Here is a 16,049-nt window from a genome sequence, read left to right on the forward strand (position 1 = left end):
TGCTTGGGGTAAAATACTACTTTACCCCTAAATTAGCTTGACTCAAGCCCAAGGCCCAATCCAAAGCCCCAACAGTCTAATAATGAACCAAGGCCCAACTATGGCCTAAATTTCCAAATTGGGCCCAAACCTCTACATGGTCATGCCTTAAGGCCCAACCATTTATTCTTGGTCCAACACTTGACATTCTGATGGTCCAATATCTGATAATCATCAAGGCCCAATTATGGCCCATCTATGGCCCAATTTTCCAATTTGGGCCCAAGCATGTCCAATAGGCCTTATCCTGAAGCCCAATCCAATTATTCTAGTCCATTTACTTGATAATAGTTGGCCCATAAAGAGTCCAGACATCTAGGCCCAACAGAAAGTCCCAACTCTAAACCCAACACAATTAGGGTTTTCACATGAAATGACGATTAGGGTTAATTAGAAACACTTAACCCATTAAGGACTTAATCCATTAAGTCCATCAATCTACCAGGTCAATCATACAGTATAATTGGGCATAATTCAAATTTCAATTCCAATGGCCCATAACGTGTGTCCCGATAGGTCCAACCCAACAAACCCAAAATTAGGGTTTTCTAAACCCCAATTAGGGTTTCTAACCCAAACACGAGCCAACCAAGTCCAACATTAAGCTTTTAGGTCCATTAGGGTTCTACTAGGCCGGGCACCACCCACTGCCACCTCGGGCAGTGGTGGTCGGCGTCGGCTCACGGCGGCAGGCAGCGGCAGCCACCATTCCCAATGGTAGTGGTGGTGGTTCCTGCCCAAAAATCACACATACTACTTCACACGTAATAAACACACACACACACACATCCACCTCCTACGGTGGCTGGTGGCGGCAAAGGGTGGCAGAAATGGTGGCAGCCACCACCATGAGGTGGTGGAGGTGGGTTTTAAGTCAAGTAACATTCGGGCTTATGCATACAACTCGTGGCAGCAATCCAAGTCCATAAACGACACAAGACCAAGACGTCCAACCACCGACTAGGAGGCTGTGGTTGTTGGAACGGGCAGAAATGGTGGTTCAAGGGCCGCCGGTGTCCACAGCCGTCAAACACGGTGCCAAAACACCGAAAAGAACGAAGGAAATGGGAAAAAGAAGCGGCAGATGACCTTACCAGTGACTTCTCGGTAGTTCGCGACTCGTGCAGCAAAGAACCTGACACATTCCTCGCTCCTCGGTGGTTCTCTGGTTGCCTGCGACATCGTCGGCAGCAAAGGTTACGTTTTAATGGCGAAACAGCCGCTTGGTGGCCTTGACTGATCGGAAACGAACGGGAATATGGGGGTGGCGGCTGGGAAGGCTCTCCTGGACGGTGGCGGCTGCAATAGGCTATTAGGGTTAGGGTTTCATGTCTCCAAAGATACGGGAGGGAGGAGTGACGGGTTAAAGTCCCGATTCCAACAACTTTTGCACAATTAACAAGACTAGTCCCTCCCCACTGGATCTTTTCCAAATTAAGCCTGGTATTTACTCTTCATACCCCTTCTCCCATCATTCTTTTCATATTAAGTCCTAATAATTACCAAACATACCCCCACTTCTAAAATTCTTTTCAAATTAAATTCGTAATTTACCAAACAACCCTTAGTTCTCAAAATCCTTTCATAATAGGTCCAATACTTACCAACCACCCCTTTTCTTCTAAAAATCTTTACAGAATAGTCCCGAAATTACACTTTAACCCTCGAATAATCCCATTTATAACATTTGGCTCCCAAAATCAATATCTCACTGAATATTATGGATTTTAGGGTTGCTACTCTTTCATAAATTTTATTTATTTATTTATTAAATAAACGGGGTGTTACAACTCTCCCCCACTTAAATTAGATTTCGTCCTCGAAATCATTCCTTACTATTCCTTACACGCCCAACCACTCTAGTAACATGGTCACCATCCTGGGCGCACCCTTGCCTTCCCAGGGTAGCTGTGTCCAACCTTCGCAAGGCCTTAAAATCCGCAGATGAACGAATTCCTCGCAGCAAGATCACATCTACTCCATCTGAAAGTTGCTGTCTCGAGATGGTCTGAATCCCTGACAGACTACTCATACTGAATCATTATCGTTGAATCCAGCGGAGTGTCCTTAATCCATATAGCCGCTTGGGATGTCTTCCTTCCTAACAAGGATGTGAAACTTATCCCAATTTCAAAACTGCTCCTGCTTCTGAATCCCTGGACGATTCTCCCCCACTTTGATTCAACTAACATCTTACAGCACACAAAACTGGAAGGATTCTCAATCCTTCTTACCATCCCATGACCAATGTGCTGGAAACCACTCTTACCATTGCTGGTATTTCAATACTAGCCCATCAAAAAGGTCACACAACTTCTAAGAACCCGATAAATACTTCCCGAATTCACAATTGGGGACATGATCTTCCGCTACCCACTAATAATTCTCGGTATGCAACTGGAATATGACATCTCTTGAAAATATAATTCAAACACAACAGAGGATAACCCAGAGTTACACTCACTCAAACCCTTGGAACGAAAGGCTCCACCGTGCAGTTTCCCGCAAGTGCTGCACCGAATCTGACCCTGCTGACCTCTCAAAAGCTGATATGAAATCTTGGGTCTCCTCCCGAGACCCTTCAATATAAGCAACTGATTTGGTTCCCTCTTCCCAGTGTGCTCCAAGTCAATATATCGTTATCAGGCTCTAGAAGTCATATCATTCAGGGTCTCACACCCCGAGATACTCACGATCTCCCTGCTAGCATTTTGCGGTATGTCCTGATATCTTACCTTCTTCATTTCCTAATCTGCTGCCTACTGTGGTACCAACTAAGCTCTCTCTCGAGACTTGGTCATGATCTCCGCCACAGTCTCCGTAGTCTGGCGGAGATTTAACAACTCTCGCGCCAACTGTTGGTCCTCAATCGCCTGGGCAAAACTCTGCCCGGAGTAAGGCGAAAAGTCAAGGACGCGGGAAGTAAGTCGGACCTTGTCCCTCTGGGGCAGCGGCTGGAACGAAAAGTGTTGGCGACATCTGCCAACCATCTGCTGCTAACAATGGGGTCCCTCGCCCCATGAAAATCTGGAGCTTCACAAACTCTGAACTCCCGAAACATCAACGTACGCGTCCCTATCATGGCTGCTATATCAGTGCACAATGCGCTCAGCCTCTCATCACAAATCTCTGAAATGCCCTCCTTGATCACACTGAAGATCAAAGGAGTCTGGTAAATGATACCGTGCGTACTCTCAGATGGAATGAACTCCCTCATCTGACCATCAAGCTGCCCGGCTCCAGAGTCCGAGCATGATCCCTCGCCGACACCAGAACTGCCATCTGGTCTACCACGTGGCGTCACTATACTCGATAATATACCATCATCAACATCATAATACTCATCATAACTCGAGGTACGGATCCTCTGCTTTTAGTAGTACGGGCCCATACTACCTTCCACATCTATCCGTACTTTCCTCAAGAACTGCCTTGACTCAACCAAGTCCCTTCTACTACTACTGCTCTCTGCTAATCTCATCCTAGGCTTGCCTTAGAGTAATCACCAACCCACTCTCCGCCATCAGCTGCATAAGAAGCTCCTTCTATCTCTCCTTAACCAGCTCACGAATACCATTACATATCACTAAGACTAGATAATTCTTTGAATGAGAGGTTCTACCCTACAACGGTTGGACTCAAACAAGAGCTGCGAAATAGAGCTAAACCTAAACTTCTGAAATTATTTAGTCCTCGCAATATGTAACTTAAGATATTCATTTAGTAGTTAGTTAAAGATAACTAGAACTCCTAAAAGCACAAAGTAAGTAGCATTCGAGCATTGAGTAACATAATCAAGCATGTTCTTCTCAGGCTATCATATTACTGGTTAATCAGTATTATCATACAGCTCAATAAGCTCATAAAGCAGGCACATAAGGCATCCTTCCTAGATCCTTAGCCCTAACTAGCATGCAGTTTCATAAACATATCATAACATAAACTTGTATGAGTAATTTGGGAGTACTTAGTTGAGCTCGGCTGATTACATGCACCACACCATTTTCTCTTTTTCAAAGTCCTTTTCACTTTTCAAAATTCTTTTCTTTTTCTCAAAGTTCTTTTTATAAAAATGATTTTCTTTTGAAAATTTTCATACCAAGTCCTCAGTTTGAGTTCAGACACACCCGAGAGTGTGCCTGAATCCCTCAAACCAAGGCTCTGATACCATATTGAAACATCCCAAAAATACAGTCTAAAAATTTTGTTTTAAATCATTAATAAAACCATAATTATCATTCAACATGTAAAACTCATAAATCGTGTATCTCAAGATTATCATAACATCTGTCAATATATCAGAGTATAAAATCCCAGGCTGAACAAATGGTGTGTGCACTGCAATCATCCCGAGCTCCTCTTTGAAAACCGAAGTACCTAAAACCAAAACTGAAAACTGTAAGCACGAAGCTTAGTGAGTCTCCCCAAACTACCACATACCATACACATAACATGCAACTAGGAGATACGGGCCCCGCCCACTCTCATGGAGATTCGGGCCCCGCCCACACTCTGTTGTCTAGGAGATTTGGGCCCCGCCCACACTCCGCTCTCTAGGAGATTCGGGCCCCGCCCACACTCCGCTGTCTAGGAGATTTGGGCTACGTCCACACTCCGCTGTCTAGGAGATTCGGGCCCCACCCACACTCCGCTACTAACATGCATACAAGTATCATACATACAACAAGTATATCTAATTCTATCAAGCAATCACATACCCATACTCAAATAATACTACAAGATTCGGGCCCCGCCCACACTCGGCTACTATGAGATTCGGGTCCCGCCCATACTCGAATAATAATGAGATACGGGGCCCGCCCACACTCACATACATAAACAACCACATACATGTATCACACAGACAACAAGTATAGCAATCCAACAATCTGACTAATATCTATACTCTGCTAATAATGAGATACGGGCCCCGCCCACACTCCGTGTTCCTATCAAGAACATATAAACTACACGGGCCGGCATTGGTGCCTTAGACCCGTTCCTACTGGAAGAGGACTCACCTCACACTGCTGAAGTCCCGCTGACAAAACCCTAGCTGCTCGATAACAGATTCCCGAATCTCTCAACATCAAAATCACACCCAATTAATAGTTGGGTCCCCAACACATATCCATCAGTCCATGCTTGGGGTAAAAGACTACTTTACCCCTAACTTAGCTTGACTCAAGCCCAAGGCCCAATGCAATGGCCCAACAGTCTAATAATGAACCAAGGCCCAACTATTGCCTAATTTTCCAAATTGGGCCCAAACCTCTACATGGTCATGACTTAAGGCCTAACCATTTATTCTTGGTCAAAAACTTGACATTCTGATGGTCCAATATCTCATAATCATTAAGGCCTAGTTATGGCCCATCTATGGCCCAATTTTCCCATTTAGGCCCAATCTTGTCCAATGGGCCTTATCCTGAAGCCCAATCCAATTATTCTAGTCCATTTACTAATTAATAGTTTGTGACATCCCCATTTTCACGGCCAGAAAAGACCGATTTCTTTTGTTTATGCTTTATAAAAATCAGAGTACTTCTTTTAAAAAAAAATGTTGCGGAATTTGTTCCCAGAAAAACATGATAAATACGTTATCAAATCATTTCCGAAGAAATGTATTTTTATTTATTTTTAAAAGATTGGGATGTCATCGTTAATACAGAAACATAAGCATAAACAAAACTTACATTCATTTACACTAGTGATCTACATCTCTTTTAAATCTCTCAGTGTAAAGTAGCTTCATATCGACACTTGTGATACAAATAAGCTTGAGTGGGTCAGGTTGGGAAACCTGGTGAGTACATAGGGTTTTCAACCCACAATAATATAATTATTATATTCAAACAATTAATCAATCAACCCAATTACCCATCCCTATTATCTTCTTTATTCTATCCTAAGAATCAGCTATTCCTCGTTCATTTATTCCTAAGGATTATCCTAAGGAATCGGCACGAAGTTCATCGTTGCCATGGTTTACTCAACAGGCACTACGTCTCATAGTCACCAGGGTTTTAGGCAGCAAGTCTGCATGATTGCCAGGGTTTAGGCACCAAGTCTGCATAGTCGCCAGGGTTTAGGCACCAAGTCTGCATGATCGCTAGGGTTTAGGCACTAAGTCTGCATAGTCGCCAGGGTTTAGGCACCAAGTCTGCATGATCGCCAGGGATTAGGCACTAAGTCTGCATAGTTGCCAGGGTTTAGAGTACACCGGTGAACACATCGTTCACAACACCTATGGGTTGCGAGCCTGCTAGTGTTCCACTAGACTGTCTAGAATAGTCTGTGGTTGTCATCCATACTCTGCTGAATGACGCGACCAACACTTGGGTAAAAGGCTTCTCACATTGTTCACCTCTCACCCTTATCTCATGGTCTATACCACCTCTCATCTCATTATCCAACTCATATTTCATCTACCCATGTTTTACCCAACATATTCGTAGATATAAAATACATATACAGTTTAAATTATTTAAAACATGTATAAAATCGTTCATCCAACATAGATAACAAGTATACAGATAATATGCACACATAATACGTAATTTATATAAAATACTTCATATCTATGTGTAAGATGAAAATAACTATGCACTCACCTGGTAAGGTGGTGACTCGGTACTCGGACAACACTTCGTTATCTCATAACAATTTTCCCTTGACAAAACCTAGTATCAATACCACTAGAGTTTAGTCTGACGTTAACCGCGACTAATTAATAGTCTGGCTATTATTACTATTATATAAGCGTTTAAACAATATTTTCCAACCACTATGTACAGACAGGGGCCAGACAAAAAACACCGGAGGGTAGGACCATTTTGGCATATAGCACTTCTGAAATCCAACAACCCTATGCGACCCTTTAAACAAGATTCCCCGTACCGTGAGTGGTCAAAAAAGATATTATAACGACACTTATATAACTCATAATAATAGCTCAAATATTTATTATAAGGTCCTAATAACATTACTATATTTAAACATAAGCTATACTTAAGGTAGGGTAAGCATATCTCACTTACTAGGGGTTTGGCTAGGAGCCGGGCTCTGCAGGGACAGAACTTCCGAGCCGAAAGCTCTTCTTCTCGGAGCCTTCCGGCGCTCCGGGACTCGCCTCTAACACCTAGGAGGTGCTAGGGAAGGGGGAAGAGGGTTTGGGGGTAATGGGAGAGAAAGAGTATGAAAGGTGTGAGTTTTGGGGGTGATTTATGCCTCTATTTATAGGCTGTCTGGGCCGATTCACGTCGTGAGAAAGGGTGCTCACGTCGTGAGCCTTGCGTAGGCTCCAAGGCGAAGTCTGGTGCTGACACGTGGCGTCGGACGCAGGTAAAACAGCCAATCTTTAAAAACTCATAACTTTCGCATACGAACTCCGTTTTTGACGTTCTCTATATCCACGCGTAGGTAAAAACAAGGTATACAACTTTCCTTTTGACTCCATCGGCTAATTCTCGACCGGTTTTAAATTTAACAGTACGAAGGGATTACACTGTTAAATGTTCGCGTAAAATTCATAACTTCTACATACGGACTCCGTTTTCGTCTATCTTTTTATCATTGAGTTCCTATTAATGAGATCTTCAACTCTCATTTACGTCGCGTAGGCCAAAAACCGCTCGATCTAAAATTCGAGTTTCAGGTCGTGCACTGTTACGCCATATCTTAGAAAAATCATAACTTCCTCATACGATGTCAGATTTGGGCGTTCTTTTTATGGACGCTCTCGGTTTAACATATTCTATGACTTTCGTTTAGATTACTAAGGCAAAAAATTCCTCTATCGTAAATTCACTATTTTACGTTTCCCGGTGCCGTGCCGGTTTTGCCGCGAAACTTCGACGGTCCATAACTTCTTCGTTATAACTCGGATTTCGGCATTCTTAATATGTACGGAATCCTTGTAACATATGCTACAACTTTTATTAAGACTATTCCTTCTAAATAATCTTCCATTAAAAACTCATTTTTGATGATCATTATCTCTAAATTGACTAGCCCGGATCTACAGGCGTTACATAGGTGGCCCATCAAGAGTCCAAACATCTAGGCCCAACAGAAAGGCCCAACTCTAAACCGAACACAATTAGGGTTTTCACATGAAATGACGATTAGGGTTAATTAGAAACACTTAACCCATTAAGGACTTAATCCATTAAGTCCCTCAATCTACCAGGTCAATCATACGGTGTAATTGGGCATAATTCAAATTTCAATTCCAATGGCCCATAACGTGGGTCCCGATAGGTCCAACCCAACAAACCCAAAATTAGGGTTTTCTAAACCCTAATTAGGGTTTCTAACCCAAACACGAGCCAACCAAGTCCAACATTAAGCTTTTAGGTCCATTAGGGTTCTACTAGGTCGGGCACCACCCACTCCCACCTTGGGCAGTGGTGGCCGGCGGCGGCTCACGGCGGCAGCCACCATTTCCAATGGTGGTGGTGGTGATTCCTGCCCAAAAATCACACATACTACTTCAATCATAATAAACACACACACAGCCACCTCCTACGGTGGCTGGTGGCGGCAAAGGGTGGCAGAAACGGTGGAAGCCACCACCATGAGGTGGTGGCGGTGGGTTTTAAGAAAAATAACATCCGGGCTTATGCATACAACTCGTGGCAACAATCCAAGTCCATAAACGACACAAGACCAAGACTTCCAACCACCGACTAGGAGGATGTGGTTGTCGGAACGGACAGAAATGGCGGTTCAAGGGGCGCCGGTGTCCACAGCCGTCAAAAACGGCGCCAAAACACCGAAAAGAACGAAGGAAATGAGAAAAAGAAGCGGCAGATGACCTTACCAGTGACTTCTCGGTAGTTCGCGACTCGTGCAGCAAAGAACACGACGCATTCCTCGCTCCTCGGTGGTTCTCTGGTTGCCTGCGACATCTCCGGCAGCAAAGGTTACGTTTCAATGGCGAAACAGCCGCTTGGCGGCCTTGACTGATCGGAAACGAATGGGAAAAAGGGGGGGGGGGGGTGGCGGCTGGGAGAGCTCTCCTGGACGGTGTCGGCTGCAATAGGCTATTAGGGTTAGGGTTTCATGTCTCCAAAGATACGGGAGGTAGGATTGACGGGTTTAAAGTCCCGATTCCAACAACTTTTGCACAATTAACAAGACTAGTCCCTCCCCACTAGAATTTTTCCAAATTAAGCCCGATATTTACTCTTCATATCCCTGCTCCCATCATTCTTTTCATATTAAGTCCTAATAATTACCATACATACCCCCACTTCTTAAATTCATTTCAAATTAAATCTGTAATTTACTAAACAACCCTTAGTTCTCAAAATCCTTTCATAATAGGTCCAATACTTACCAACCAGCCCTTGTCTTTTAAAAATATTTACAAAATAGTCCCGAAATTATACTTTATCCCCCGAATAATCCCATTTAAAACATTTGGCTACCAAAACCAACATCTCACTGAATATTATGGATTTTAGGGCAGCTACTCTTTCTTAAATTTTATCTATTTATTTATTAAATAAACGGGGTGTTACACGAGGCCTGAGGATGATATAGTATGTGAATTATATGTATGTGTCTTATGATTATCGGGCGAGGCCCGATGCCGGGCGGGTAACGATGACTGTGTGGTATGCTATAGTCTTTGTGATTATTGCATATGCTAGTATGGTTATATGTCTATATTATTATATGGTTATATTGTTATGTGTGTACTGGGCGGGGCTCAATGTTGGGTGAGGCCCGATGACTAGTGATATGTTGTATGTGTCTAGTGGGTGAGGCCCAATGATAGGTGAGGCCTGAAAATAACAGATCTGCAATCTGAGCGGAGCTCGATGTCGGGCGGGGCCCGAGGCCGAGTGGGACTCGAGACTGGGTGAGGACCGATGGAGGGCGGGGGCCCAACATGTGATTTATGTATATGTGGTAGGTGGTATCTTGGGGAACTCACTAAGCTTTGTGCTTACGGTTTTCGGTTTATGTTTCAGGTACTTCGGTTTTCAATATTGAAGGGCTCGGGATGATTGCAGAGCACACACCACATGTTTCCGCATTCTGAGAATTACTCTGATTTAATGATGTTTTTGTCAAGTCTTGTCTACCTTGGTTTTTTGAGTTGTTATGTATTAACGATTTATTAATCTAAAAACAGAAATTTTGTGTCATTGTTTTGGGATGTAATAGAGAGGATACTCGATTTTACCTTGGTTCGTCGACATCAGTTCCTTTCTCTTTCTCTAATCAACAACGATTGCAAAGAGTGTTGAATGACTTTTAGGGTTTTCAGAGAGAGAAATAGGAGATATATTTTAATTGATTTTCATCCTGATTTATTGGGATTGTGATGAAGATATTGTTGATTTTATGGGATAGTCTTAATTAAAAACGCAGATGCAGCAAATGAAATTGAAATTGGACAAGCAAAACAACGACACGTGGCGTAATATTGATTTAACAGTTTGACACATGGCATGACACATGACAGAAGGATATTAACACTATTTATTTATTAGATAGGGAGATATTTACCTTTAAAAATAAAAAATAAGTATAATAATTATAGACAAAATTATATACCTTTTTCATGTCAAAACATGTTAATAAATATATAAAATTATATAAATAGTCTTAGTGGTTTATCATCAAAGATCACAACTAATGTGGTGGTTATTGTTTTTTTATAAATATAGTCCTTGTAACTTTTAAAAATCTTACAAGATTGGTCTTTTAAGCCTTATAAAATGATTTTTTTATCCTTTTTAATTTCTTTTATATTTTATATATTATTTCTTTTATCTAATGTTACTCTAATAAATGAAAATCTTTTTGCCACACGTAACAGTCATTGATTTGGCTACATGACATTTTGTGGTTTTTTTCATTTTATCAAATTTCACATAATATTTAAATGTAATAATTGTAATAAATGTAATAATAAATGCATATCAATTTCATCAATTGATTTTTTTTTCTAATTTTAAAATTTCTAATTAAAACTCATTAGTTTTCTTTGTTTATTTATCTAAATTATTTGTTTAAACTTTACAAAGAAAAAAACACTTTAATTTTAATAATTCAATATTTTTCTAATTTTTCTTATATATTCAAACTTCTTAACTATTTAGAATATATATATATATATATATATATATATATATATATATATATATATATATATATATATATATATATATATATATATATATATATATATATATATATATATATATATATTAAATGAACCAATTTAATACATGAGTTTTACACCTAATTTTAAATTAAAAATAAAAAAAGAGGTTGACCCACCGTTACATCCACCGACCCACCCTTATACCTAAATTCATACTTCGTCTTCTTCCTATCTTTCTTTATTGCTCACAATATTTACTAAGAAAAAACTGGTCAGTAGAACTAGAGAAATCAAGTTGAGTGCCCACATATTTGGGTTTGCTCGCATCTCCAGAGTTGGATTCTCTCTCGGTAGCAACGACTATAGCAGCCTGATAAACCTTCTACTGTTGTCGGTTTCACCCCAACTCTCCAGACATGGCCGGCCCATGGGTCTGGGAAAGCTGGGCGACCGCCCCGGGCCCCCAAATGACGAAGGGCCCCGTTTTATACTTCTTCTATTAATTATATAGTAACAGTCCATTAGTTTTAAGCCTTATTCAAAGCCCAAATGGCCAATACTCTTATCAGAAGCAGCGCCAATCAAAAAGATGAAGCGTGATAATAGAACTGGCATGCGTGAGTGATGTCCGAGTTCCAAGGCGCCATAACTCTTCAACAATGGATTTATATGGAAAATCCAATCGTCTTCTCCGGATTCAAGAAGCAAACAGTAGTCGATTTCTTCTGTTTCTTATTCACATTTCAAGTTAATCGATTTCTCCTTCATCTTTTCTGATTTTCTGATTTTGACTGTTTCTCCGTCTTTTCAGTTTTCACCATATCATATGCATTGATACTAGCATCGATAGGCAAATGAGAGTCTTATTTCTATTTGCTTCCCCTTCTTTTCACGATATCTGATGACTGGAACTCAATTATATCCCTTGTTATTTTCAACTTGAAGGTTCCTTTTTTTGGAATAGCATAATAGCACCAGACCACCACTGAGATTAAGACACGAAAATCACGGTCTTCTACTCTTATTGAAGTTGAGAAGAAATTGTAAGTAGAATCTGAGTATCCCACCATCTGATTGTGAATCTCTATAAGTTCTACTTTCAAACCTTCTTAAAATTTCTTATTTTTCTGTTTTATTCTATTTTTTTATGAATCTTTTTTGAACTTCAGAATTTTAGTTACTGTGTAGAATCTTAGAATGTGAGTTTCTGATCTTTTGATTGTGAATCTCAGGAATCCCTGGAATTTCTGTAAGTCCTGGATATTTTTTATAGATGATTCCTTATCCATTTGCTTAATTTCAATTTTTGAATGTTAATCTTTTTAATTATGATTTCCCTGTTATTCGGAACTTCAGAATTTTATACTTGTGTTTGGTTTTTGCAATTGTTATGTCCTTTTGCTCTTAGTTGGATTCCCACACTGGTCATAGTATTCAATTTCTTAGAGGTTATCTACAACATCACAGGCAGCCAACAGTAGCTAGCTACAGATGAAAGAGTTGTTGGATTATATTGAACCTGCTGCTATAAGCCTATAACTGATGACTTTGTATCTAAAAAAAGCTCGAAAATATAAATTTCTTTAGTTTTTGTTTGTTATGTATATGTATTGGGTTCAGAACTTGTCTACCTTTTTATTTGTTGTTTTATATTAATAGATACTAGGTTGTTTGGATTTGGGGCTTGTCTAATTTTTTTTTATTTTTTCCATAGTTGGGAGACTCACCAACAATATTATTCTTTTCTAATTAATAAAATTCTCAAGAGGTGTTGCTTTTTCTACAAAAAAAAAAAAAAAGTTATATATATTTATTATGAAGGGCCCATGTATCTCTTAATTAAACTTAACAAAATGTTCGAAGACACTTAGATACCTTTATATGCCCCATTTTTTGCTGTTTTTATTACCTTTCCCAAGAGAATTTGGAATAATACGCTGCGGATCATTGTCTCTCATTTCGTCTATTTTGAAAACCTTTTTGTGGTCGTCTTTAGCCATTTCAAGTTGCTTGTGTCCATTATAATGTTCCAGCTAGGTTGCTTGCATATTCCTCAATAATTAATTAGCTACACCAATAAATGTGTTTTTGGGCAAATGATGTCCGTTCCCTCTTTGCGCTTATTTTGATATGTTTTCATCTCCCATTTTGCTTTCTTGTATCCTACGTGCATTTTGAAAGCAAAATCCCCTATGGTCTGATGTCTGGTTACTCCTTTGTGACTTTTAAAGCGAACCTGGAATTAATAACTAATGTCTTATGATGATGTGCTTGTCGTATCTTCCAAATAAACCCCAAAAAAGTTCAATTTCTTCTTCCATGAGTTGAATCTTAATCTTTTCTTCTCTGTTTCTTAATTACCATATCTGCATATGTTGACCACCGGTTGACCTAATATGCATTTGATTATTTTGTTGCAAATTTTATTAATTAGTTATGTACTTATTAAGTACATCTTTCTTTCTCGCTCTTTCAGCAAACACACAGTCAGCCCACGCACGAACGCTTACACCGGATAAAGATTTATAAAAAAGAAAAAGCCAGCAGAAACATGGCAAGTACATGATAAGGAACAAATACAGTTAAAGTCATTTCCCACTAAAACTGTAGATCTTTCGGACATAGATGACATGCAGTTCTCGTAATGATGACCTGGAACCACGAAAGACAGCACCCAATGATCTCTCTTCTACTATGTTCCTCTTTCTTCTGTTGGCAAGTACACCAAGTGACGGTGTGGAAAGAGATCGTGGTGAGAAGGAAGGAGAAGGTGGTTTCCATACTCAATCTTGGAATTGTTCAGCAAAGATAAATTAATACTTTGAACTCAATCTTGGAGTATTCTATGTGGACGTCAATCCCCACGTGCTTTTATTCAACAAATCTCAAGTGATCTTTTATGTGTCTGGTCTAATGTCCCCACCCATGATTCAACTCTCCCCACCCATGTGTTACTATATGTATCCCTAAGGTCGCTACTATAAAAAATCAAACACAAACATTCACTCACAGGTACACAAAACAATTAGAGAATACATATGGAATAAGCCTGATACATATTCAAATGAACGCAGACCCATCAATTTTCTAGGTACAGCCGTCGCTTGGCTAACACATATATGAAAGCAAACGTTAATTCCATTTGTTAGGAGGAATAATGCCCCAAGACTCGGAAAGGCTAAAGAGGTGCTCAAAACTGTTTTTTTTTTGCTTATTGTTTTGTAATTAAGAGAAAGTTTCAGGGCTGCTCTTCTTTTATTGGGGATGTGATCATTTGAAGATAACATTGGCTTAAAAGTAGAGCGTCATTTGGTAGGACGCTAAACTGGAGTGACTGGATTTGTAATCCTATGGTCTATGGACGCTTGTAACAAAACTTTGTATTCTAGAACTGGGTAGCTATTTTCTTTTAATTTAAAACCCCTTTTTGGTGTAAAAAAATTACTCATCCATGGATCTACGTACATTAAATGTTCTAAATTTCTTTTCGAACTTCTTCCCCTAATCGGTTCCATTTTGTTATACATTAAATGGTCTTTTTTGAGCTAGTTTGTATGTGGAAAATGTCTCTTCCCAAATTGAAAACACTAAAATACCCTTAATATAATTATTTTTCATTTTTCTTTCTTTTTTTAACTATTTTATAATTAATAAATAAATACATAAAGTCTCTCTCTCTCTCTCATACACAAACATATAGGGGTGAGCATTTGGACCCGTGGACCGGACCTACACCTAGACCTTTTTTGGACACCCGGGCCGGTTATTGGTTCTAGGATTTGATCAAAACAGGTCCGGTCCAGCCGGTTTCGGTTAAAAACGTTTGGACATGATTTAAACTTTTGTGTTCTGTGAAATTATTAAAACAAACATATCTCATTCGTTTTAAGTCGGATTAAGATGCGGTTTTTCCAACGTCTAGTTTACAGTTTATAGATGATTTTAGACTATAATTTTGATGTTTTCGGTGTTATATTCAATGAATTACAATACTTCAAATTTAGGTTATCAAAGCTGAAATATTTCAGTTTTTCAGTAAGAAATTTAAACTTTTATATTCTGTGAAATTTTTTAAACAAACATATCTCATTCGTTTTAAGTCGGATTGACATGCGGTTTTTTCCAACGTGTAATCTAGAGTTGTAGACGAATTTAGACTATAATTTTGTTGTTTTTTTGTGTTATATTCAATGACTTACAATCTTTCAAAGTTGGGATATCAAAGCTGAAATATTTCAGCTTTTCAGCAAGAAATTTTAATTTTGTATATTGTAAAATTCTTTAAACAAGCATATCTTAGTCGTTTTAAGTCGGATTGGCATGCGGTTTTTTTTCAACATGTAATTTAGAGTTTGTAAATGAATTTAGACTATAATTTTGGTGTTTTGGTGTTATATTGAAGGAGTTACAATCCTTCAAAGTTGGGATATCAAAGCTGAAATATTTTAGCTTTTCAATTATTAGTTTTTATTAAATACTAACAACATTTTCATTTTGTGTTTATGTAGAGATTACACAAGCTTTAAACATGTTAGATTTAGATGACAATGTTATAGGGAAGAGCCAATGGAAGATTATATTATGACGTTTGTTAGTTGGATTGATTTTAAATTTTTACACTATGATTTTTGGTGATACGGTAATTACTTTTGTATGTTTGTCTTAAGATTGTTATCTTTCATTGGTGAACTTGATTTATATGTTAGGTAATTTTATTTGGAGAATTAATTTTGCAAGTTATAATATTATAGATAACATTAGTTATGCATGAAATATGATAAAATCATTAACTTATTTGATTCAAAGTTCAAGCAAGTGGTACAAATAATTAAAGTTTGACCGGTCCAACGGGTACAAGGAACATAAACGTATTCATTTTTACGCG

The sequence above is a fragment of the Lactuca virosa genome, chromosome 4 (genome assembly GCF_052849685.1).
Source record: "Lactuca virosa cultivar CGN04683 chromosome 4, Lactuca_virosa_CGN04683_v6, whole genome shotgun sequence".
NCBI classification, from domain to species: domain Eukaryota; kingdom Viridiplantae; phylum Streptophyta; class Magnoliopsida; order Asterales; family Asteraceae; genus Lactuca; species Lactuca virosa.